The sequence below is a fragment of the Equus przewalskii genome, chromosome X (genome assembly GCF_037783145.1).
Source record: "Equus przewalskii isolate Varuska chromosome X, EquPr2, whole genome shotgun sequence".
NCBI lineage: Eukaryota > Metazoa > Chordata > Mammalia > Perissodactyla > Equidae > Equus > Equus przewalskii.
The window spans coordinates 60304753-60328417 of NC_091863.1; the positions used below are offsets into that span (position 1 = coordinate 60304753).

General features: G+C 36.7%; 1 long non-coding RNA gene across 3 annotated transcripts in view; it reads left to right on the top strand.

Moving 5' to 3' along the window:
* The first annotated feature begins 2090 nt into the window (after window positions 1-2090).
* The window catches only part of LOC103561873 (uncharacterized), a 105509-nt gene continuing 83934 nt past the window's right edge, over window positions 2091-23665 (top strand). Inside the window, exons 1-6 of one of the 3 annotated variants that reach the window (XR_011536256.1) lie at window positions 2091-3718; window positions 4090-4159; window positions 5134-5294; window positions 7697-7794; window positions 11809-11952; window positions 12090-12164. This is a non-coding gene — a long non-coding RNA (uncharacterized lncRNA). The remainder of the gene's footprint in view (window positions 3719-4089; window positions 4160-5133; window positions 5295-7696; window positions 7795-11808; window positions 11953-12089; window positions 12165-23665) is intronic. The other 2 variants (XR_547552.2, XR_011536255.1) reach the window with 2 other exon arrangements.

Genomic DNA, 23665 nt, shown 5'->3' on the forward strand with positions numbered 1-23665 from the left:
AGCATACAGATGGGTCTTGTTTTTTTATCCATTGGGCTGCTCTATATCTTTTTATTGGAGAATTTAGTCCATTTACATTTAAAATTATTATTGATAGGTGTGTATTTATTGCCATTTTGTTCATTGTTTTCTGGCTATTTTGTAATTCCTTTGTTCCTTTCTTCTTCTCTTGCTTTCTTCCTTTGTGACTTGATAACATTGTGTAGTAGTATGCTCAGATTCTTTTCTCTTTTCTTTTCTATACCTAATATAGTTTTTTGCTTTGTGCTTCCTTTGAGGCTTACGTGAAACAACTTATATTTATAACAACCTATTTTAAGCTTATAACAACTTAAGTTTCAATGTATTGCAAAGCTCTATATTTTACTTTCCCCCAAATTTTATGTTTTTGATGTCACAATTTACATCTTTTTGTCTTGTGCATCCCTTAACAAATTATTGTTCTCTTTGCTACTGTTCTTAACTTTCATACTAGCTTTGTAAGTGATTAACCCACCCCCTTTCAACATTAGATTTTTCTGAATTTCAATATATATTTACCTTTACCAGTGAGATTTATCCTTTCACCTGTTTTCCTGTTACTAACTAGCACCTTTTGTTTCAGCTTAAAGAAGTCCCTTTAACATTTCTTGCGAGGTTAATCTAGTGATGATGCTCTTTTATCTTTGCTTCTCTGGAAACTGTTTCTCTCTCCTTCAATTCTGAAGGACAACTTTGCCAGGTAGGGTATTCTTGGTGGACAATATTTTTCTTCAGTACTTTGCATATGTTGTGCCACTCCCTTCTGGCCTGAAAAGTGCCTACTGAAAAATCTGCTAATAGACTTATGGAGGGTTCTCTTGTATGTGACATATTTGTTTTCTCCTGATGCTTTTAAGATTCTATCCTTATCTTTAGCTTTTGACACTTTAATTGCTATTTGTCTTGGAGTCTGTCTCTTTGAGTTCATTCTATTTGGAAGTCTCTGAGCTTCCTGGGTGTGAATATCTATTTTGTGCCCCAGGATAGGGAATTTTTCAGCAATTATTTCTTCAAGTAAGTTTATTGCCCCTTTCTGTCTCTCTTCTCCTCTGGGACTCTCATAATGTGAATGGTGGTCCACTTAATGTTGTGCCACACTTCCCTTCAGCTATCTTCAGAGTTTTTTATTCTGTTTTTGATGCTGTTAGTGGGTGAGTTCCACTGCCTTGTTTTTTAGTTCACTGATCCTTTCTTCTGCTTCATCAAGTCTGCTGTTGAATCTCTCTATTGCATTTTTAAATTCAGTTATTGTATTAATCAGTTGTATGACTTCTATAAGGTACTTTCTTATATTTTCTCTTTGGTGAAATTCTCAATTTGTTCATTTATTCTTCTCTCAAACTCAATGAGCATCATGTGATCATTATTTTGAGCTCTTTATCAGGTGTATCACTAATTTTCATTTCGTTAAGTTATTTTTCTGATGTTTTATCTTGTTCTTTTGTTTAGAACATTGCTTTGTTTCTTCATTTTCCTTGAGTCTCTGTGTTGCTGTCTATGCATTAGATAAAGTATCCACCTCTCCCACTCTTGAAGGAATGGCCTCATGTAAGAGGTGAATCTTAGTTTTCAGCCTTGCCCTAGCTCTTGTTTGTCTCTTAAACCTTTGTGATTGTCCAAGCTGCTTTATTTAAATTTTAGTGGCTCCCAGTAGTTGATGGTGTGCCAAGACTTGTCAGTGTCCCAAAGGGAAGGATCACAGTCAAGACCTATATTCAAGCTGGTTGGTAGCCAAACCCTCAGGCAGCAGCCTTTAAAGTATGCAAATATACCTCTTTCAGCAGACTGAGGAATGGATATTTCTGCCTGCTACCTCTGTGCTGAGCCCTGGGATGATAGCCAGTTAAGATCTCTTTCCTTGTTTGTCACTATCCTACTGAACCCATTAACACAAGCCCCATTTGCAATCAGAGCCAGGCTATCAAGTGATGTGTCCTTTGGGTGACAGACACAAAAACAGAGAGGACAGGGTACAAGACAAATAAGCAAGCTCCTTTCTTGGAGATATCGATAACCTGGGGTGGGGCAGAGGGAAAGCATAAATATAGCACCGACCTCTGAAGAAGAATGTATTTGGCTCCAGATGTGTGTTTAATTAGAAGCCTGCCCATCAGGCAATAGCTATGAATATGAGCTAATAGACCTCGTTCACAGCTACTGGTGACCTGGTGTAAGGCAGAAAGCGAGTGCAAAGAAGGTTCCCACTGGCCTCTGCACACAGAGAGCACTTCAGTAGGCCTCTAGATGTGTGCTAAGCCGGAAGCCTTCCTTTTGGTCCAAAATTCCAAGTCAAGTAAATCTGCCTTTTTCCCACAAAGACTGGTGGTATGTTTCAGTTTGCTGTCTGTGCTGTGCCCTGGGAGTGATAATAGTCCAAGAACTGTTACTCCATTTGTCACAGTCCCATGGGACCCAGAAGTCAAGCCCCACTAGCCACCAGAGTCATGAAATTAAGGGACATCCCCTGGGTAATAACACAAAACCAGGACACAAAATGTAAAAACTGGGACATCAAGTGTGTGTATAAACTCCACTCTGGGAAATACCTTTGCTCTGGAGTGCAACAGAGAGAGAGTAAAGACAGGGCCCACCCTTCAAGGTATCTGGAGAGGTTCACAGTGAAACTTTAGATGTATGTTAGTTAGAACCCTGCCCCTCAGCCACAAATATGAAGATAAGCTAATAGGACTCTTTCACAGAGAGACTGAGCACCTTAGTCTCTTGCTTCTCTGTTGTGTCCTGGGGGTGACAACCATTTAAGAACTCTCTCTTTTTGTTACAGTCCTTTGGGACCTGCAAACTTAAACCTCACTTATGCTTGCCCCAGAACCAGCCAATCTAGAGGTATCCCATGGTTGGAAGCTGTAAAAATTGGGGTGCCTGGCCCCTGAAAAATCTCTTTTCTGGGGGATACTGATGGCCTGGAGTGAGGAAGAGGAAGAGCACAAAGTTGGCACCCACTATCCTCTGTCTTTGCTGAGTATTTTAGTAGACCCCTAGATGCATGTTAAAATTAGATTCCTGCCCCTCAGGCCAATGCTTTAAGATAAGCAAATGCACCTATTTCAGAGAGCCTTGGGGTTTTTCAGTTGGCTGCCCCTGTGCTGGGCCCTGCAGTGGATGGGTCCACATGCACAGGCCCTTTAAGTACTATTTCTCAGTTCACTATAGCCTTCTGGATCTTCTGGATGCAAGCCCTGTTGGTTTTCAAAGGTAGATGTTTTGGAGGTTCATCTCTTAGGTGTAGGTCTTAAAAGTTGGGGAACCAGGTATGGAGTTTAAGCCCTTTACTCTTGAGGAAGAAGCTCAGAGTTTTGATTTCCTTCCCACTTGTGGGTTGCCACTCTGTGGGTGGGGCTTAAGTTGAGATTTTGTCTCAGTCTCTCGTATCCACTTCAATGTGGCTTTTTTCTCAGTTGCCTTATTTGTAGGAGTAACTCAGCTAATTTTGGGGTTTTTTCAAAAGAAATTGTTGTTTTTGTAACTGTCGATTCAGTGTATCTGTGACAAGGTAATTTCAGGATCCTCCTACATAGCCATCTTGAACCAGAACTTCCAAATTACAATTTTTTGAACCTATCAAAGAGCTGAAGTTGCAAGTCAACCAAGGGAGCTGAATGCCAAATGTTGAGAAGCCCCAACAAGGAGAGATGGAAACATGAATTACTCCACCTTTGATAAAGCAAAAGAGGAAGAGGTAAGTATCACAGAAGTGGAAAAGAATTAATAATTTAAAAGTTCAACTCCTAAGGGCCTAATGTGAGTTTGTGTATCAGTTTAAAATAAATAGGAGTCCTGAGATACAATAAAAGTTTAAAATCTCTCACATACTCTTCCCCATAGGCATTCATGAAGTAATCACGAGAAGGTTTGGGGACTGGGCAAGAGGAGAGAAAGAGAAAAAGGTGCAGAAGGTGGTTGACAGTCACTGGTTATGGGACTAAAACATTTGTTTTCTTGAACTCTCGTTTCATACAAAGCATAAGCCTTAGACTGCTAGGGGAGGTGTAGAAGCAAAACCTATTGACTTCTAGAAGACTGATTGGAATCTATTCTTCCCACCCTCAGGAACCAGGCAAAGATCCACTACCTTAGGGAGGAAGGTTGAAGCAAAAGCCATTCTGATCCTGGAGGAAAGGTAGGAAAATATTTCAAGTTCAGAATACTGCACCAATACAAAACAGATGTCTGTCACCATGGAGGGAGTCAAAAGATTATTTCCTATTCAATATCTATCACAGATACAAAGAATAATAGACTCTCATGGGGAAAGGAGCTGAGATTCTGAAAAAGCCTCACCCTGAAGTTCAGGAACACAGGTCCTGCCCAAGATTTAGACTGGATCAGAAGAATGAGGCACCCCTACTGAGTCCACCATGAAGAGAGTTCTAAGTAACAAGCAACCAAAGTCTGCTACCTGGAGAGGAGCATGACTATGGAAAAGGACTCCCCTCATAGCTTAGGCATGCAAGGAGTAATGAAAACTGGGGATGGAGCAGGAACAATGAGAAAAATCTTCTGGAGCCACATATACACTAAGTGCAAAGTTATGACAGCCCACTGTTGACTGAAGGTAATGGAAGCAACCACAAAAGTCAAATCCTGATTAACTACTGATTAGATTGTCTCAAACTACAAAATCAATGACCTAACAGAAGAAGTGGGCCCATTTCTGGGTGCAAATGCTATATACTTTGATCTTTACTATTCTTACATACTTTTTGTCAAGTAGTCAGTTAAAGATTATGATACACAGAAAAAAGGAAGAAAAAAATACCCATCATCAAGAGATAAAGAAATCAAGAGAACGAGACACAAAAGATGACCCAGATGTTGAGACTATCAGTCAAGTACTGTAAAATAAATTTTAATTCAGTGATTTCAGGAGGAATGGTGGTGTAAGAACCTCCAAAATTCCTCTCCTCCATAGAAGCAATGAAATCAAAGACAAAAATTGTTAAAATTAACATTTTCAGAACTATTGAAATTAACCCAAAATTTTCAACAATCCAGGGAGTATTTTAAAAAGAAAAGACTGAATCTTGGCAATAACAGTGAATTTGGTGGCATTTTAACTTAACCCACTCTCATCTCCTCTCCCCATCTCCACAGTAGCCTTGAAACTCTACTACCTGCAGTTACAGTGAAAACCAACAGTGTGGCAGCCACTGGAGGAGGCAAAATATGGTTGGAGCTCCAGCAAAAGTCCCATTCTGAGGGAGTTTTCATGATTTGACCAGTCTTGTATTTCCCTGGAAGAGCCCACTAACAAGGTTTGTCTTTATTTGGCTTGAGTACGAATACGCTCAGTGCAAAGAGACTTTTCCATGGGGCAGTTAAGTGAAAAACGTCAGCCACAATTTTTTTATCACAGGTGTCTCAGGCAATGGATAATAATTGGAGGAGACAATAAGCTAACAAAAAATAAAGTAACGTGGAAATCTGAGATATGAGAAGCCCACAGAGGGCTTGGAAAAGCTCCAACATTATTTTTGTGAATCTAGAAGGCCACACAAATGTGCTTACCTTGAGGCTTTGCACAAGCATTAAGTGAAAACTAAGTAGAGTTTTCAACTTCCTGGCTGAGTCCTGAAGACATGCACCAACATACAGAACTCCTCAGTAAAGACTGGGAGACTTATTGGTTACATAAATTTAAGCAAACCTGTATCTAATCATTAGCTGACCACTAAACTAAATCAGAAGAAATATCAGTGGTCAAACAAAACAAAGAATAGAGAATTTTACAGGATTAATTCAGAATAGCCCCAAAACAAAAAACTAGCAGCAGCAACAACAAAGAGCAACAATAATAAATCCTGGGAGGGAGGAAATAAAATTTCCAGAGTTGCTACATGATATTATTTAAAATGTCTGGTTTTCAAGAATAAATGAGACATATAGAGAAACAAGTAAGTATGGCTTATCTAAAGGGGGTAAAAAAAGAAGTCAGTGGAAATTGTCCCTGATGAATCCAAGCATTGTACTTACTAGACAAAGACTTTAAATGTCATTTAAAATATATTCAAAGAGCTAAATGAAGCTATCACTAAAGAAGTAAAAGAAAGTATGAGAACAATGCCTCACTAAATAGAGAATATTAATAAAGAAATATAAATTCTAAAAATGAACCAAATGGAAATCCTGGAATTGAAAAGTTAAATAAATGAAAATTTTGCTACATGAGCTCAATAACAAATTTGAGCAGACTGAAAAAAGAATCAATGAACTGGAAAACATGTCAATCGAGATTATCCAATGTGAGGCAAAAAGTAAAAATAATGAAGAAAAAAGGAATAAAGCCTGTGGGATACCAATATACACATACTAGTGGTCTCAGAAAGAGAGGAGAGAAAGGAGCCAAAAGAATATTAGGAGAAATGATGACTGAAACTACATAAATTCGATGAAAAACCATGAATCTACACATCTGAGTAGCTCAACAAAGTTCAAGTAGGATAAACTGAAAGCAATCCTCATAAGCACACATTATAATCAAATTGTCAAAAAATAAAGCGTGTCTTGAAAGCAGCAAGAGAGAAGCAACTTGTTATATACAAATAATTCTCTATATGATTAACAGCTGATTTGTCATCAGAAATCATGAATGCCAAAAAGCAGTGGGATGACATATTTAAAGAGCTGAAAGAAAACAAAAACCAAAAAACTGTGAACCAAGAATTCTATATTTGGCAAAACTATCCTTCAAAACTGAAGGAAGAATTAAGACATTCTCAGATAAGCAAAAATTGAGAAACTTTGTCACTATTAAACCTGTCCTACAGTAAATGCTAAAGGGAGTCCTTAGGTTGAAATAAAAGGACATAAAATAGTATCTCAAATCCACACAAAGAACAAAAACACTGGTAGAGGTAACTACATGGGTAAATATGTCAGTTTAAATGTGTTTTTGTGTGGTTTTTTTACTATTCTTTTTTCCTAAATGATTTAAAAGACACCTGCAAAAACTAGTAATTACTAATCTATGTTGATGGGCACACAATGTATAAAAATGTAATTTGTGACAATAACATAAAAATAGGGAGAATGGACCTACATGGGAATTAAATTTTTGTATAATATTTAAACCAATTTGGTATTAATTTGAACTAGGTAGTTATAAACTAAGAAGTTAATTGCAATCCTCAGAACAACCACAGAGAATATAACAAGTGCATAGTAAAGGAAGGAGAAAGTGTTCTAAATGGTAGCCTAGAAACTATCTATTAAACAAAAAACAGAGCAGTAATGGAGGAATAGGTGAACAAAAAATAAATCAGACATATAAAAATAGCAAAATGTCAAATTAAAATCCTAAATTATCAGTAATTACATTAAAAGTAAATGGATTAAATACTCCAAAGAAAAGGCAGAGATCAGCAGATTGGATAAAACACATGATCCAAATATGTGCTGTCTACAAGTGACAAACTTGAGATTCAAAGATACAAAGAGTTTGGAAAAAAAAAGGATGGAAAGATATATGACTGCTATGGTGTCAATGTTTATTTCCTCCCCAAATTTATATATTGTAAGCCTAACCCCCAAGGTGATGGTATTAGGAAGTAGCCTTTTGGAGTTGATTAGGTCATGAAGGTGGAGCCTTCATGAATGGGAACAGTACCATTATAGAAGAGGTCCCAGAGAGATCCCTTACCCCTTCTGTCATGTGAAGGTACAATGTGAAGTCAACAGTCTACAACCTGGAAGAGGGACCTTACCAGAACCTGACCGTGCTGGCAGCCTGATCTTGGATTTCCAGCCTCCAGAACTGTAAGCAATAAGTTTCTGCTGTTTATATGACACCCAGTATATGGTATTTTGTTATAGCAGCCCGAATACACTAAGATAGTGATGCAAACCATAGTGAAAGAAGAATGGTAGTGGTTATATTAATATCAGACAAAATAGAATTTAAAACAAAAAATTATTACAGAAGTGAGAAAAAGGACATTTTATATTGATAAAAGGGTTGATCCAACAAGATTATATAACAATTTTGAACATAAATGCGCCCAACAAGAAAGCCCTAAAATACATGAAGCAAAACTAACAGAATTGAGAGGAGAATTAGACAATTCAACAATATTAGTTGGAGACTTCAATACCATACTTTAAATAATAGATAGAATAATTAGACAGAAGACTAACAAGGAAATAGAAGGCTTGACCAACAGCAAAAGCCAATTAGACCTAACAGACATTCCACCCAATAACAGCAGAACACAGATTGTTCTCAAGTGCAGATGAAACATTCTCCAGGTAAATAGTTTGTGCATTTCTAGTAATTTGTACATTTCATCACAGTTATCCAATTTAAGCCAAGTGAGATTTATTCCAGGAATACAAGGCTGGTTCAGCATATGAAAATCAAAATAATTCAGCATATTAATAGCATAAAAGACAAACCACAAGATCATCTCAATAGATGCAGCAAAAACAGTTGACAAAATACAGTTATCTTTTAAGATGAATACTCTAAAATTCAAAAATAGAGTTTGGAAAGGGAAATTTCTCAATGTAATAAAGAGCATCTATGAGAAAAAAAAGCATAGCTAACAGCAGACACAATAGTGAAAGATTGAAAATTTTCCTTCTAAGATCAAGAAGAAGAAAAGGATGTCTGCTTTTGCTGTTTCTGTTCAACATTGTACTGGAAGTTCTAGCAACAGCAATTAGGCACAAAAAATAAAGACAAGACATCCAAATTTGAAAGTAAGAGGCAAAACAATCTCTGTTTGCAGATGACAATTATCTTATATATAGAAAATACAAAACAACCCGCAATAAAACTATTAAAGAAAATAAAAAAGGTCAGCAAGTCTGCAGGGTACAAAATCAATACACACATTAATTATATTCCTATACACTAGCAGTGATCAACCCAAATGTGAAATTAACAATACAAACCACTTAGAATAACATCAAAAAGATTAAAAAACTTAAAAATGAATTTAACAAGAAAATGTAAGACTTGTACATGTGAAACCATGGAACATCACTGAAAGAAATTGAAGACCTAACTAAATGGAAAAACATCTCACTTCTATGGATCAGAGAATTAATGTTATTAAGATGGCAATACTCTCCAAAGTGATCTAGAGATTCTCTGCTAACTCTATAGAAATTCCAGCTGACTTTTTTGGCAGATACTGACAAGCTGATCCTAAAATTCATTTGAAAATGCAAGAGACCAAAATAGTCAAAACAAACCTAACAGAAGGACAAAGTTGGATGACTAATGTTTCTTGATTTCACATGTTACTACAAGGGTATAATGATCACAGCTATGTTGTACTGGAATGAAGATACCCATATAGATAAATGGAGTGGGATTGAATGTCCAGAATAAACCAGTACATTTATGGTCAATTGATTTTTAACAAAGATATCAAGACAATTAAACTGGGAAATAATAGTCCTTATAACAAATGGTGCTAGAAGAACTAGATCCTCATGAAAAATAATGAATTTGGACTTCTATCTCATTCATTATACAAAAATCAACTTAAAATAAATCAAGGATTTACATGTAAGAGCTAAAACTATAAAAATCTCAGAAGAAAATTTAAGAATAAATCTTCATTACCTTGAATTAGGGGATAGTTTCTTAGCTAAAACACCAATAGCACAAGCAACAAAAGAAATAGTAGAAGAATTGCACTTTATTAAATTAAAAACTTTCATCCTCCAAAGGACACTATCAAGAAAGTGAAAAGACAGCCTTCAGAATGTGAGACAATATTTGCAAATCATATATCTGATAAGGAACTATTACTCTGAAGATATAAAACTCTTCCAACTCAACAACCAAAAGACAAACAACTAAATTGAAAACGGGCAAAGGATTTTAATAGATATTTCTCCAAAGACAATATACAAACGCCCAATTTGCACATTAATAGATGCACATCATTAGTCATTAGGGAAAAGGCAACCTAAGCACCATGAGATAGCACTTCACACCCATTAGAATGGCTGTAATTAAAAAAGACAAAAAATAATGAACGTTAGGATGTGGAAAAATTGGAGCCCTTATCCATTACTTGGCAGGAAATCTAAGATGATACAGCCACTTTGGAAAACCATTTGGCAGTTCCTCAAAAAGTTAAACATTGATTCATCATATGACTTAGCAATTCCACTCCTAGGTGTATACCCAAGGAATTCAACATATGAGTCCACACAAAACCTTTAACACACATGTTTATAGCAGCATTATTCATGATAGCCAGAATTGGAAACAACCCAAATGACTATCAACTGATGAATTGATAAATAAAATGTGGTATGTGCATATAATAGAATCTTGTTTGGCCATAAAAAGGAATTAAGTACTGATACATGTGACACCTAATTTATGCTAAGTGAAAGAAGCCAGACACAAAAGGCCACATAATGCATGATTCCATTTATATGAAATATCCAGAGTAGTCTAATTCATAGACACAAAGTGTATTTTAATATAATATACAAAGTAATGAAAGTAATTTTGTATAATGAGTGAGATAGAGGTTGTCCAGGCACTGAGGGTAAGGTGGGCTGGGGAGTGACTACTAAGTGTTATAAAGGTTCTTTTCAGGATGATGAAAATGTCCTGGAATTAGATAATGATAATAATTGAACGTCTTTGTGACTATATTAGAAACCAGTGAGTTGTACACCTTAAAAGAGTGAATTTTACGGAATGTGAATTATATTTCAATTATAGAATTGTATGAGAAAAATAACTATGAATAAGGCATCTAGTGGAAAAGGTGGACAGCATGTATTAACAGATTGAAAATTTTATCAGAGAGAGGAAAACTATAAAAAAAGGTCAATTGAAATGTTAAAAACAAAGCCTATGATATTAGAGACTCATTCCTTCAATAGCCTTATCATCACATTGGACACAGCTGAAGAAACTATCTGTAAACTTGAAGACAGGTCAATGGAAAGAAATAAAAAAGAAAATATATTTAATATTTAAAATCTGAGTTTATGTCCATATATTTCTGCTCTCAATATTTTTCATTTTTATAAAATGATGGTGATAATAGATGGTAGTTGGTTCATTTGATGAATTATCAAAATCTTAGAAACCTATATAAGACTTCCTCCGTTTTAAAGGTCTGGATTATTTTATTGAATCCTCACAACAACCCTGTCTGTTAAGTACCATTTCCTACATTTTATTAAAGATAAATTTAAGTTTTAGAGAAGTGTTGTGACTACCCACAAAAGTTACACAGCTAATAGATGGTAGAGGAGGGCCATGAATACAGATAAATGCCAAAGCCCAGGTGCTTGACCACAATACAATACTACCTTTTGGCTTTCTTTGGTCTACCACTACCCGTTCAAAGAGAAGAGGGTTACTTTATGCCGTTGCATGGTGTCTCTGGCCATCAGGATACAATTTGGGAGCTTTTATATATTTTTCCACTCTTTACTCCTTGTTCTCTAAAATATAAGTTCCATGAGGGCATATTTCTTTACAGTCTTCCTAACTACTGAATCATCAGCAACTAGAATATAGCATAAGGAACTTGGACATAAAAGGCACTTAATAAGTATTTATTGTTGGAATGAGTGAATGAACTCTCACCTGAGCCCAATATATAATTTCAGTCATAATCAAAGAATACTGCTACCTAGCCAATCTCAACTTATAGCCAATAGTGATTGCGGCAACATTTTTGATTCTATGGTCCAGACCTGGATGCTCCCCAAACTGCCTATTTTTATTTTCCAGTTTAGAATTCGAGGAATGACTGATCTTGACAAATGACTTTTACATTTTAGATGGAGACAGCTCACATGGATGTGCACCTTTGTATATTTGCTGTTTTGGCCCATTTAATGGAGATCCTGCACATATTGTACAAGAACGCTACTCATTCTTATTATTGGAAAAGTGGTCTTGGAAATCTCCACTCCCATGGCAAGGTTGGGATGATTTATGCTTTTGACTTTTAAAGTTGGAATTTGATAGGTATTCTTGCATTGAAATAACATTGTGTATTAGTAGTTTTTAATTGAAAATTAATGCAATAAATATTTACTAGGCATATACTCCATCCCAGGTACTGTGATTGGCCCTGAGGATAAATGGCAATGATGAAAGTCCTTTCTGTCAAGTAAATCAGAGACTCGTGATGGTGAGACCTTCCATGTTCTATGTTAGCACTAAAAAGTGATCAATCAAGTCTGCTTTGAGTGTCAAGAGAGTCTAGAAACTTTTATAGAGGGGATAATGTTAAAACTGAGTTTGGAAGGATGAGCTGGGATTTGCCTGGCAAATCAATGGGAAAGGGCAGTACAGACAGAGGAAACAGCATATGCAAGGCATAAATGTATGAAATGGATGTATACAATAACGTGATATATTCAGAAAACTGAAGGAGCACGAGGCTGTGGAGGTGGGCAGGAGTCAGCTCATGAAATACCTGGCATGCCATTTTAAGGAGAAGAAATTTTATACTTTTACCAATGGGGAATCATTGAAGGCACCTGGACAGGGGGGTGACATGTTCAGATCATTCTGGCAGCAGGATGAAATGTTGAGAACTGTACTAGATGAACCTATTGGACAAGAGAGGGGAGGTGGAGATGACACATGTTAGAGAGGTAGAAGCCACAGGATTTGGTGGTAACTTCTTAGACATGAAAGGTGAGGGAGAGAAAGGAATTCAGGTTGCAATTCACTGCACTGAGAAATACAGAAGGAGCACTTTTTTGGTGTCATGGGGAGTGAGTTGGAATGGAGAGAGAGTTGAAGCAGGGTGAAAAAGAGTTCAGTTTTGGACATGTTAAGGTTTAATTGCCTGTATGATATCCAGTTGGAGAGCCCCAGTATGTAGTTAGAAAAATGGATTTGAAGCTCAAGGGAGGGATAGGAGCTGGAAATAAATATTTGGTAATCATCAGCATAATAGGTGGTGGATGAAGCTGTATGTCTTATAAGATCACTTAGAGAGAATATGTAGATTGAGAAGGCAGTGCATTGATGGCCTGGCTTAGGACCCAAATTACCCCTAAGAGCCTGATTTCTATGGGACAGTGCTCCCCAGTGTCTAAACAACCAGCTTACACACTAGGTTTTTCCTCTGACTCTAGGGATAAAAACAAAAAACAAAACAAAAGCCCTCATCTTTGCCATAGAACTTTAGAGTTTACTAAGTACTTTCATACCTGTTATCTCATTTGATCATTATAACATCCCTGTGGGGACAGGCAGGGCAGAGATTTTTGTCTCCTTCCATATTAGTGATGAATTTTTATCTCCAAAACATAACAACAAAGTTTTGAAATGCAGCCAGTTCAGAAGTTGAGGACAATCTATAATAATCATGCCTTATATTTATAATTCATACTTTATAGGAAATTATCTCATTTAGCTATTCCGACTAACCTGGAAAGCAGATAAGATAGAGATTGTTATACTGATTTTTTTAAAGATTTTATTTTTTTTTCCTTTTTCTCCCCAAAGCCCCCGGTACATAGTTGTGTATTCTTTGTTGTGGGTCCTTCTACTTGTGGCATGTGGGACGCTGACTCAGTGTGGTTTGATGAGCAGTGCCATGTCTGTGCCCAGGATTTGAACCAATGAAACACTGGGCCGCCTGCAGCAGAGCGCGTGAACTTAATCACTTGGCCATGGGGCCAGCCCCGTTATACTGATTTTTATAGATGAAGAAACTGAGGTCCAGAGAGGTTAGACAACCTTCTGAGAATGGCGCAGTTCCTTGGTAGAGCTAGGGCTAGAACCAAGGCCTTATTAAGTCCCTAATTCACCATTTCCCCCCCATCAAACTAATTCTAGGTCATAGCAGAAAATAAAGCCCTACCATGAGAATGCTTTACTGATGTTTATTCAAATAGATTTTAAAAGACCCCATCGCAAAGGTATTAAGAAAGTTAGAAAATATCGTCTTAATATATCTTTCCATGTCAATAGCAAAAATATAACAAAAGCATTTTTTTCAGATAAAAAAATTTGGAGAGAAGTGACATCTCAACAGTAATTCCAAAATAAACATCAGATGAGTGTAAAGCTTAGAGTAGAGAGGTATACATCAAGTCACTGTGTTTTAGCTCACTCCATTGCACAGTGTGGAGTAGTGCTGGAGATTACATAAGTTGAGGGGCTAAAAATGAAATGGGGGAAGGAAAAAGAGCCCAGAGAGGCAGCCTCAAATAACACATGAACTGTATTCTGAAAGTTTACTGCAGTTTTTAGGTAGATGCTTAAAACTTAGAAATGATTTTCTTTTAAGAACAGTATTTGAAACACTTTTTAAGGCTCTCAGGCTAGACCCTGCAAGCCTGATTGGTCTCCATCATATTTTAACATTAGTGTTGCTCATCTGGACTTGGGTGGGAGTAAGTGCACACTTAAGAAGTAGACAAGGAGATACTCCTCCCTGTTCTGGTGGGAGGGCTGGCCTTAGGCAAATTTTGCAATGTGAGAAGCTGCCTTTTGATAGTCTCCCTTTTTGAAGTCCTCTCCCATGATTCCCTGCTTCATTCCTCAGGGTTCTAGTATCTTTATGTTACTCTCCACAGGATGAGGATGTGGGATGGGAAAAAACAAATAGATCTTTTGTCCAGACTTAAAGGTTCTATATTCCAAAATTCCGTCTACCCCTCTCCTGAATTTTAGAATTTCACTCACAGTGTCCTGACATTTTTGCCTTTAGGGTGACAGAGCACAGTGAAGAGTGGGCTTTGGAGGAAGGCAATGTGATTTAATGCATTCAGAAATGTGAGTGAGGAATAGTTCCTGAACCTTCCCAGGAGTAACTGCAAGAGAATTCTTTGTTAAACCATTAGACTTTTCAATGGGTAGACTTTCTGACTGTGTGACAAAATGAAGTGAAAACGACAACAATAGAGCAGTGAGTGTGGGAGAAGATATTTTTGGTTCAGGGTATAACCAGGGGCAATCCTGCCTGGGAGTGGGCCCCAGTCAATTCCCCTAACCTGTTCCTGCTTTTCATAGCTTCTTCCTTTCTTTTTTCTCATTCTTCTCTGTGGAACCTATAGATTCCCCTAAAGCAATCGTAGTTTTAAAAGCACAATGGAAGGGAGGCGGCTTCCAGAAGGAAAATATGGGGCTAGGTCAACTCCACTCAGGGTTTTGCATATATCAATCTAAATCAGGGTCCTTTGTAAGAAGGATGTGAAAATAAGGGACTGCTGCAGAGTCTTGGGGACTGTGGGTTTCTAGGTAACTGGATTGGAAGGCTCGGGCTGAGTTGAATGTCCCAGGAGGTTGTTCTAGGGCTGGAGTGGGGGAGTTACTCTTGTTGCAGAGCTTATTTTCTTTAAGAGGCAGCCAGCTTCTTCTTAAGGTGACCCTGGAGTCTTTCACATTAGCAGTGACAGATCTTCCCCAACCTAGGAACTTCCATACTCTGTGTGTGCACCCAGAAGGAAAGAGGCAGAGTGTCTGTGTGGCATCAGGGTGGGGATGGGGTGAATAGTGACTTTTCCTAGTTAAATTACTTCACATATCAACAGAGTGAGGCCATCCTTCAGCTCCAATTTGTGACAGAAGAGTCCAGTCGGAGCTTTATATCCCCAAGCCACAATGGCAGAGTGCTTTTCTGACCATGATTAATCTGTAAAAGAAGAACAAAAAAAACCCCCGCTCTCCAACTGTTGTAGAGGATGAGAGTCTTGCTGCTTGGGGAGGATGGATGCTGTCTGAGAAAGAGAGAATCAAGTCACAGCTAATTAGTCACCTAAGTCTATAGTTTGTTTAGGAATGGAGATCACGGCATTTAAGCTTAATAAGGGTAGCGGTTAACCTTATCCAACCCTCTATGCCCCAGGAATCTTGTCCAAGCGTATGAGAAGAGCAGACATGTAGAATAGTGGATAGAGCACTGAACTGTCAAAAGAATCTTGTTGCTCATCCTAGCTTTGTCACTGACCAATAAAAATAGTAATAATAATAATAAGTAATCTTTTTTTAAAAAAAGAAATAAACATTAGAAAGTCAAAAAAATAAGTAATCTTTGCATTCAGAACATATAGTCTTTCTACCTACACACATGATTTTTTTAGAGTTATTTGAGTCCTCAGCTAAGTCATTTCCCTTCTTTGAGCTTCAGTTTCTAAAAGGAGATGAATTTGGTTACTCTAAGGAGAAATTTAAAGCTACTACTATAAAATATTTAAGATTCTACTATTGGGTTGTTTTGTTGTTCTTGTTGAGTTGTATAAGTTCTTTATATATTTTGGATGTTAACCCCTTATTAAATACATGACTTGCAAATATCTTCTCCCACTTGGTAGATCGTCTTTCCATTTTTTGATGGTTTCCTTTATGATGCAGAAGCTTTTTAGGTTAATGTAGTCCCATTAGTTTATTTTTTCTTCTGTTTCCCTTCCCTGAGGAGACATATTCAAAAAGATACCACTAAGATCAGTGTCAAAGCTTTTATTACAAAGTCAAGTGTTGGATATGATGTGAGAAAAGGAAACCCTCATACACTGATGGTGGGAATCTAAATTGGTGCAGCCACTATGTAAAAAAGTATGGAGATTTCTCCAAAAATTAGGAATAGAACTACCATATGATCCAGCTATTCTACTTCTGGCTATTTATTCAAAGAACACAAAAGCATGAATGTGTAAAGATATTTGCACTGCTGTTATTCACAATAGCCAAGACTTGGAAACAACCTAAGTGCCCATCAACGGATGAATGGATAAAGAGGTCATATACATACACAATGGAATACTACTCAGCTATAAAAAAAGATGAAATCTTGCTATTTGCAACAACATGGATAGACCTTGAGAGTATTAAACTAAGAGAAATAACTCAAAGACAAATACCATATGATTTCACTCGTATGTGGAAGATAAGCAAGCAAACAAACAAACAAACATAGATACAGAGAACAAATTGGTGGTTACCAGAAGAGGAGGGAGATGGCGAGAGGGAAAAAGGAGTAAAGGGGCACATTTATATAGTGATGGACGGCAACGAGACTTTTGGTGGTGTAGTCTATACAGAAGTTGAAACATAATGATGGACACCTGAAATATATATAATGTTTAATCAATGTTACCTCAACAACAACAAAAAAGATTCTATTATCTGAATATAATTGTATCAGGGAATATGTGAGAGTAAAAACAAAAAAACCAAAAACTATTATCTGCATCCCAGGATCTGAGTAATCATATAATCTAGTTATTCTTGCTTACTAGCCTGAATCCATAGCAAAATGTTAAAGAATTTTGCATTTTAATACAGGAGCCTATAAAACATACATAACTCCTACACACAAAGAAATTAACCTGGAATGTTTATGTCTACTGAAGAGCTGGTGCAGGAGGTGCCTGGATGAGGAGAGCGAATGTTTTAGGAAAGGCAACCTACTCAGAGTTCCTCAAATCAAAATAGATAGCCAACCATTTTTTTTGTCCCTATACAAAGACCAGCTCTGAATGACAGTATGTATGTATAGGCAGGTGTCATTCACCCATTTCATTCATTCCCCTTCACTGCATGCTTATTGAGCTTCCATTATGTGACAGGTGTTGTGCATACACCAGGGATAGAGAGTTGAATAGGAAATACGCCCCACTTCAAGAAACTTAAAAGTTAGCCCTATTCTTATGTACTACTTGTTACTAGATCAACAAATTGAGAGTTTTATTAACAGCTGAGAAATGGAATTACAAGCTAGTGTAGGGGAGGAAGAACATTTCCTCTACCTATTGAGTCCTGCTGGCCAGGCTACAAGTTAAATTGACATGAGACAGAATAACAGGAGAAAATCAAACAAAGCTTTATAACATGTATACATGGGAGAGACCCAGGAAAACTGAGTAACTTGCCAAAATGGCAGAGCTTTCATCTTAAATGCCATCTTCAGCTAAAGACAAAGGAGGATGTTGGATGTGCTGGTTTGGGGCTTCAAAGAGGAGGAAGGCAATTCACATGGACATGGAAAAGCAAATGTTTGGTAAATAGAACTTTGATAAGAGTGGGCTTAGCAAGGATCCTCCCAGTCTACCAGATACCTAGAATTGTCTATGGTGATGACCTGTCCTGAGGACAGGCCTTTATTTTAAATTTCTTTTAGGGAGTTAGGGGGAATGTCAAAGTTTCTTTCAGAGTCTTTTGTTCTTAAATAACCAAGACAAGGCAAAGAGTCACATTTTGGGGTGGCCAATTATGATCCCCCACAATCCTGCTGAGAAATTTCATAGTCAAGAAGCTGAGTGATAGATTGTTTCATCTCATTGAACACGTTTCTTGGTCTGATAATAGATCAGTACAGTTAAATTAATTTCAGGAGGCAGTGATGCAGGCCTATATTGTGGAAGCAAGCAATCAGGTATCTAGTAAGAAGTATTTCTATGGAAATAAAAAGAAAAACAAGGTTAATGGTTGGAGCAAATTATAAACCTGTTTCTGAGCCCACTGGCAGCCAGTCAAAAAGATTTTTAATTGTCAGGTTCAAAGTATCTTTTGTAGTTTGAAATGTCTCTGATGATGCCATCAGGTATTCAGGTATCCTTTTGAGTGGCTTACACAGCAACAGGAATGTTATCATTTTTATAAAGTGATGTTTATAAAATTTATATCAAGTTATCCAGCTTCAGTTTGCAGGGCTTCAAGAACAAGTGTAGTTTCAGTTCTCAATGATTTCAAATAAAACTGGAAAAAATTGAAAACAGTAGTTTGGAGATTTGTAGCCACATATTTCAGGAGACTAGAACAATTCAGGATCCAGTCCAGTTTACAGGTAGAAAACAAAAACCTCAAAGGCAATTAATAGAACTAGGATCTAATATCCACAAATGTGTATTATAATTTTTACTGAAACATAACTTTTCTCTCTAAAATAACCCTCAATTTTACCAAAGATAGCCAAATTAAGACTGGTTTGTGAAGTAAGTCTAGTTTCAATAAATTTGGCCCAATTATTTATATAAGTACAGCAAGAATAGCAATTGATCATGGAGGCTCTTTTCAACCTGCTTTGCTGGAACTTTTTATAAGGAATCTCAGATTGACCTTTAAAGGCCTCTTGGGGCCGGCCCGGTGGCGCAGTGGTTAAGTTCCCACGTTCACTTCTCAGCAGCCCAGGGTTTGCCAGTTTGGATCCCAGGTGCAGACATGGCACCGCTTGGCAAATGCCATGCTGTGGTAAGCATCCCATGTATAAAGTAGAGGAAGATGGGCATGGATGTTAGCTCAGGGCTGGTCTTCCTCAGCAAAAAGAGGAAGATTGGTAGTAGTTAGCTCAGGGCTAATCTTCCTCAAAAAAAAAAAAGGCCTCTTGAGGCCGGGAAAACCAAGCTAAGGATTTGTCATCAGGCTTCACCTGTAATACCTTAGGTTTGGGTCAATTTCTCTCTTCTCTTGAGGTCGCCAAATTATTTCAAGGTTCCAGGCACCTGCTGGACACGTGACCTTCCTTGCTTACCCAGTAAGGTTACCAGGAAACAAGGTACCAGGCCAATATTTCCAAGTGGCTTTATTCCATAAAGTCCAATCTTTGGTCCTCAAAAGCTGTCTGGTCATATCTGAGTTTATGCCTATTTCTCTCAAATATGACATTCCAGTCAAAGTTTTGGTAAGATAACAAATGTTTCCAATTGTGTCCTGTTAAAAGGAGAACAGATTCTTCTTGAACTTTTGCAAATAACTATATTGCCATGAAAACAATACCAACTCATTATGAGGTTCCAAATCCTGGAGGGATCAGGCAGGGAGAAAAATAAATAAATGCTTCAATTCTGCTTACAAAGGTATAGTACACTAAATTGATATAAGTCATAATTAGCTTGAAAGAAAAGATAAGATTTCCTTAAATCTGAAAAAGACAAAACATCAAAAAGAATTGGCAATATCTCAAATGAAAAGTCATATAAATTATAATCATCCTCATCAGTTCATTCAGTCCTGTGTAATCAATTCTTGATCTTAATCTTCTGTTAGCAGTTTTATGAGGTCATCAGTTCTCTGTCAGAGTTCTATAATTTCTTACCCAGTTCAGTTTTGTAATCAGAAAGTTTATCAGAGTGCTGTATTCTAGACTAAGTATCCAGGTCTCTTCCATGAAGCTCTCTGAAGATGAGACATATTTTCAAAAGCATCAGAGTAAAACAATAACTGTCTGTAAATGACAAAAGGCTTAAAAATGACAATTGACAAATAAATTTGGTTATTTCTTCGACATAAAACACTTTAGAATAGCAAATTATGACTGACAACCAGGACAGATCAGAATTTTAGGAATGTTGTATAATTTTTAAAACACTTATATCAGTAACATTTACCCACATAATGTCATAGGTCCCTATGAAACAATGCTTAGTTATCCATTTAACCATGATGACGCTTAAAGATTTTCAGGCAAATGCAGAAAATTGAATAGCTATAAGAAAAACCTTAGCACCTGTGATTAAAGACGTGACAAAAACAATACAGGAAATTTATTCTGATAAAACACAAAATCCCTACCCTTCTGGTAGACTACTCAAAGAGAAAAACCTTTCATAATCTCTTTACCAAGAGCAGACTAAAGGTTCAAGAAAATTATCCTTTTAAGAGAGAGAATCAAATTTTAATTCTTGCACCAGCTTATTTTTGACATTAAAACTCATCTACTTAATTAGATTTACTTTAATCTTAACCAACATGACCACGCATAAAACTCTTTTTAGGGTTCCTCTTCTACAAACCTTCCTTAACTTTCTTTTTACATTCAGAATTTGTACCATGCCTTCTTTCTTCCCTTCTAGTACTTTAGGACAAATTTATCTTTCTTAAGAAAACAAACAAATATTTCCATTCTTTATACTCTTTACTGAAAACATACATTTTACTTCCCTTGAATACAAAGATGTTTTCTTTATTATTTCTAGTAGCTTTAATTACATATATTAATTATAATTTTTAATAATTACAGACTTTAGTGAAAATTAAAAAGCAAGCATTTATGAACTGTCTTTTACATTAGCATTCTGTGGCTTGGCAAGTTTAGAAATACTCTTCATAATTTCTAGAACATGTTAATTCATAGAACAACTTTTAATAAAACACAAGACATGTTTACCAGTAGACCCAGACAGTTTTTAGTTTCTCTGTAATAAGACAAATGTTGGGAAACCTATATTTAGTAATTAATGTGTAATATTTTATCTTATTTAGAAATAATGTAGATAGTCAATGAACTTTCCATCATTTAATTGAGCAAGCTTCAAAGTTTCAAATTACTAAAGAGATTTTGGAAATTATCAAATACATGTCATAATTTACAACTTTTGCTAAAAGCTTAAACTCATCTCATTTACACCTAAATCACTTGTTTCCAACAATTATGTTTAGATTACCCATGAAAACTTCATGAGATATTAGACAAAATTAGTTATCTTTCTAAGTTATTATGCTGACAAATTTGTAACAGGGATAACATGAGCCTTTTAAACTAGTAAAGCCAGGCTGCATGTCCGAATATATCCAATGCTGATAACTCTAAGGGGACATGTCTATTTTAGTCAAACCAACAAGCTTAAACAAGTTTTCATCTACCAAAGATTATTTCATATCACGTTAATTTGAAAGACATGTAAGCACTTACTTTAAGTCAATTAAATAGAGCTCTTACTTTTGGCCATACCATCTGGAGGTAAAATATCACACATATATAACATACATATTGACACACACAAACACACAGGTAGACACAGAGAGAGAAATTAAATTTTTGTTATGAATCAGATGTAATACAGAAGTCACTGGTTTCTGAGAAACATTTGCATTTCAAAGAATGGCTCTTAGTTGCTAGAGAAGATGGGAGCAGAAAATCTACATCACAAGGACCCAGAGAAGGCAGTCAAGTTTTCTTCAAGATGGAGTTTCTGGGGCATATTTGCCTTATCGGTTTCTAATGTCTCAGTCTTTTTTCTCAATAGCTAGGAGCATTTTGGTAGGAGCAAGGAAGCTCTGGGCAAAAGACAGGTGAACTTTTAACTGTTTGCTAGAGCCACACCTGCAGCATTGCAGAGATTTGCAAGGCAAAGGTGGTTGCTTCCAGTTCCCCAAGGAACTGGATTACAGCCTGAATGACAAAAAAGAGGCTGACCCACCCCACCAGCTACACCCTTCCTATTGCTTCATTATATCAGGGAAATTTTTAACTTTTTGATATATGAATCAAAAAAATTTTATGTTCTGAAACTTCAGGACAATGTATCACACCTTAAAAAGTCTGCACAAAGCATTTAACAAAGGCCCTCTTTCTAAGTGTACAATTTAACCCTAGACCAATTTATCTTGGAGTTGGGAGCTTTTATTATCTTTTTTGTTAGCACCTGATATTAACCTCTAGTTTTTATCTCATACTGTGTGGGCCCAGGCAGCCCTATTGACTTCCCTTTAGTAAGTTTAATTACCATTGTCTGAAGGGCACATTTATATTCTGTCTTACAATCCAGCAGGGAAAACGTTCCCCAGTGAGACACAATGTCTATGCCCACAATGCAATCTATAATACAATCAGGCAAAAAGAGATACAATGACTTTACATAAAGCCCATCAATGTATCAATTTTTCTACAAAATTTCATCTAACTTCCATCAACTCTTACACCTCTAATCATGGCTTTCATTAGGACTTTATCAATAGATCTTCATCTTACAATTTTGGAGAGGGGAAGCATTCTGTGTTAGACATTTTAAAACATACAAAGGCAAAGTTGATATAACCTCTTTATATAAAATCAGCTGAAACATTCCAACCTTTATAATCTTATCAACACTTATACTTTTACATTTTTTTTAGATTTAATTGTAACCTGAGTCAGGGTCTTAAGGCTAGTCGTTATTATTTTTGTATTTCCTTATTTTAAAATAAATTTGGCCTTATTAGAGGTACCAGTTAAGCAATTATGATGAGAGCTCTCAAATTTTTTTCTCCAATTTATAAATTTTCCAAATTTAAATGATCCATCATCTGGCCACATTGAGTAGGATCTTAACAGCAACTCATACCAACAAGCTTAACCATGGATGCAAGAAGCATCCCCAAAAGATATCTAGAATGTTCACTCCCAAAAATAGTCTAAAAAAGCAAAAGTATTCATTGCACAACAAGCAACAAAGGTTGAGATGACAAAAGCCCCTTATGAAAGCAATTGGGACCCCTGATGATGAACTCCCCTGAGAGCTGACACAGCTGGACAAAGAGAATGTGTCCTGGAACCCCAATATACTCAACTGGCCATCAAGATGTGTGCTAGTACATGCATCCTCTGCATGGCAGAGACCAGAAAGTTCACAAAGCCAAGATCTCAATACACACAACAAGACAAAAGAAAAAAACTCATCTTTTATGCACATTAACAGCTTTAGGTATGGCGTGGGTCTCTTGGAGCAGAATAATACCTAGGAGGGAGGTGTCATGGGGTTGGGAATTGTGTGTGTTTTAAGAGTACCTTGTCGTTGCACGGACATTTTCTTAAAGTTGGTGGGGGGACCTGTGTCATCTACTGTGTTCCATGACCAACTCATTTTATCATGGATAGCTTCTTGAGGTGGCGAGTGCCCTAATTGTTCTTAAATGTTCTACTGCACTCACCAAATTTGCAGCCTTTTTGGCTTCCAAGATGCCCTTAGCAACAGC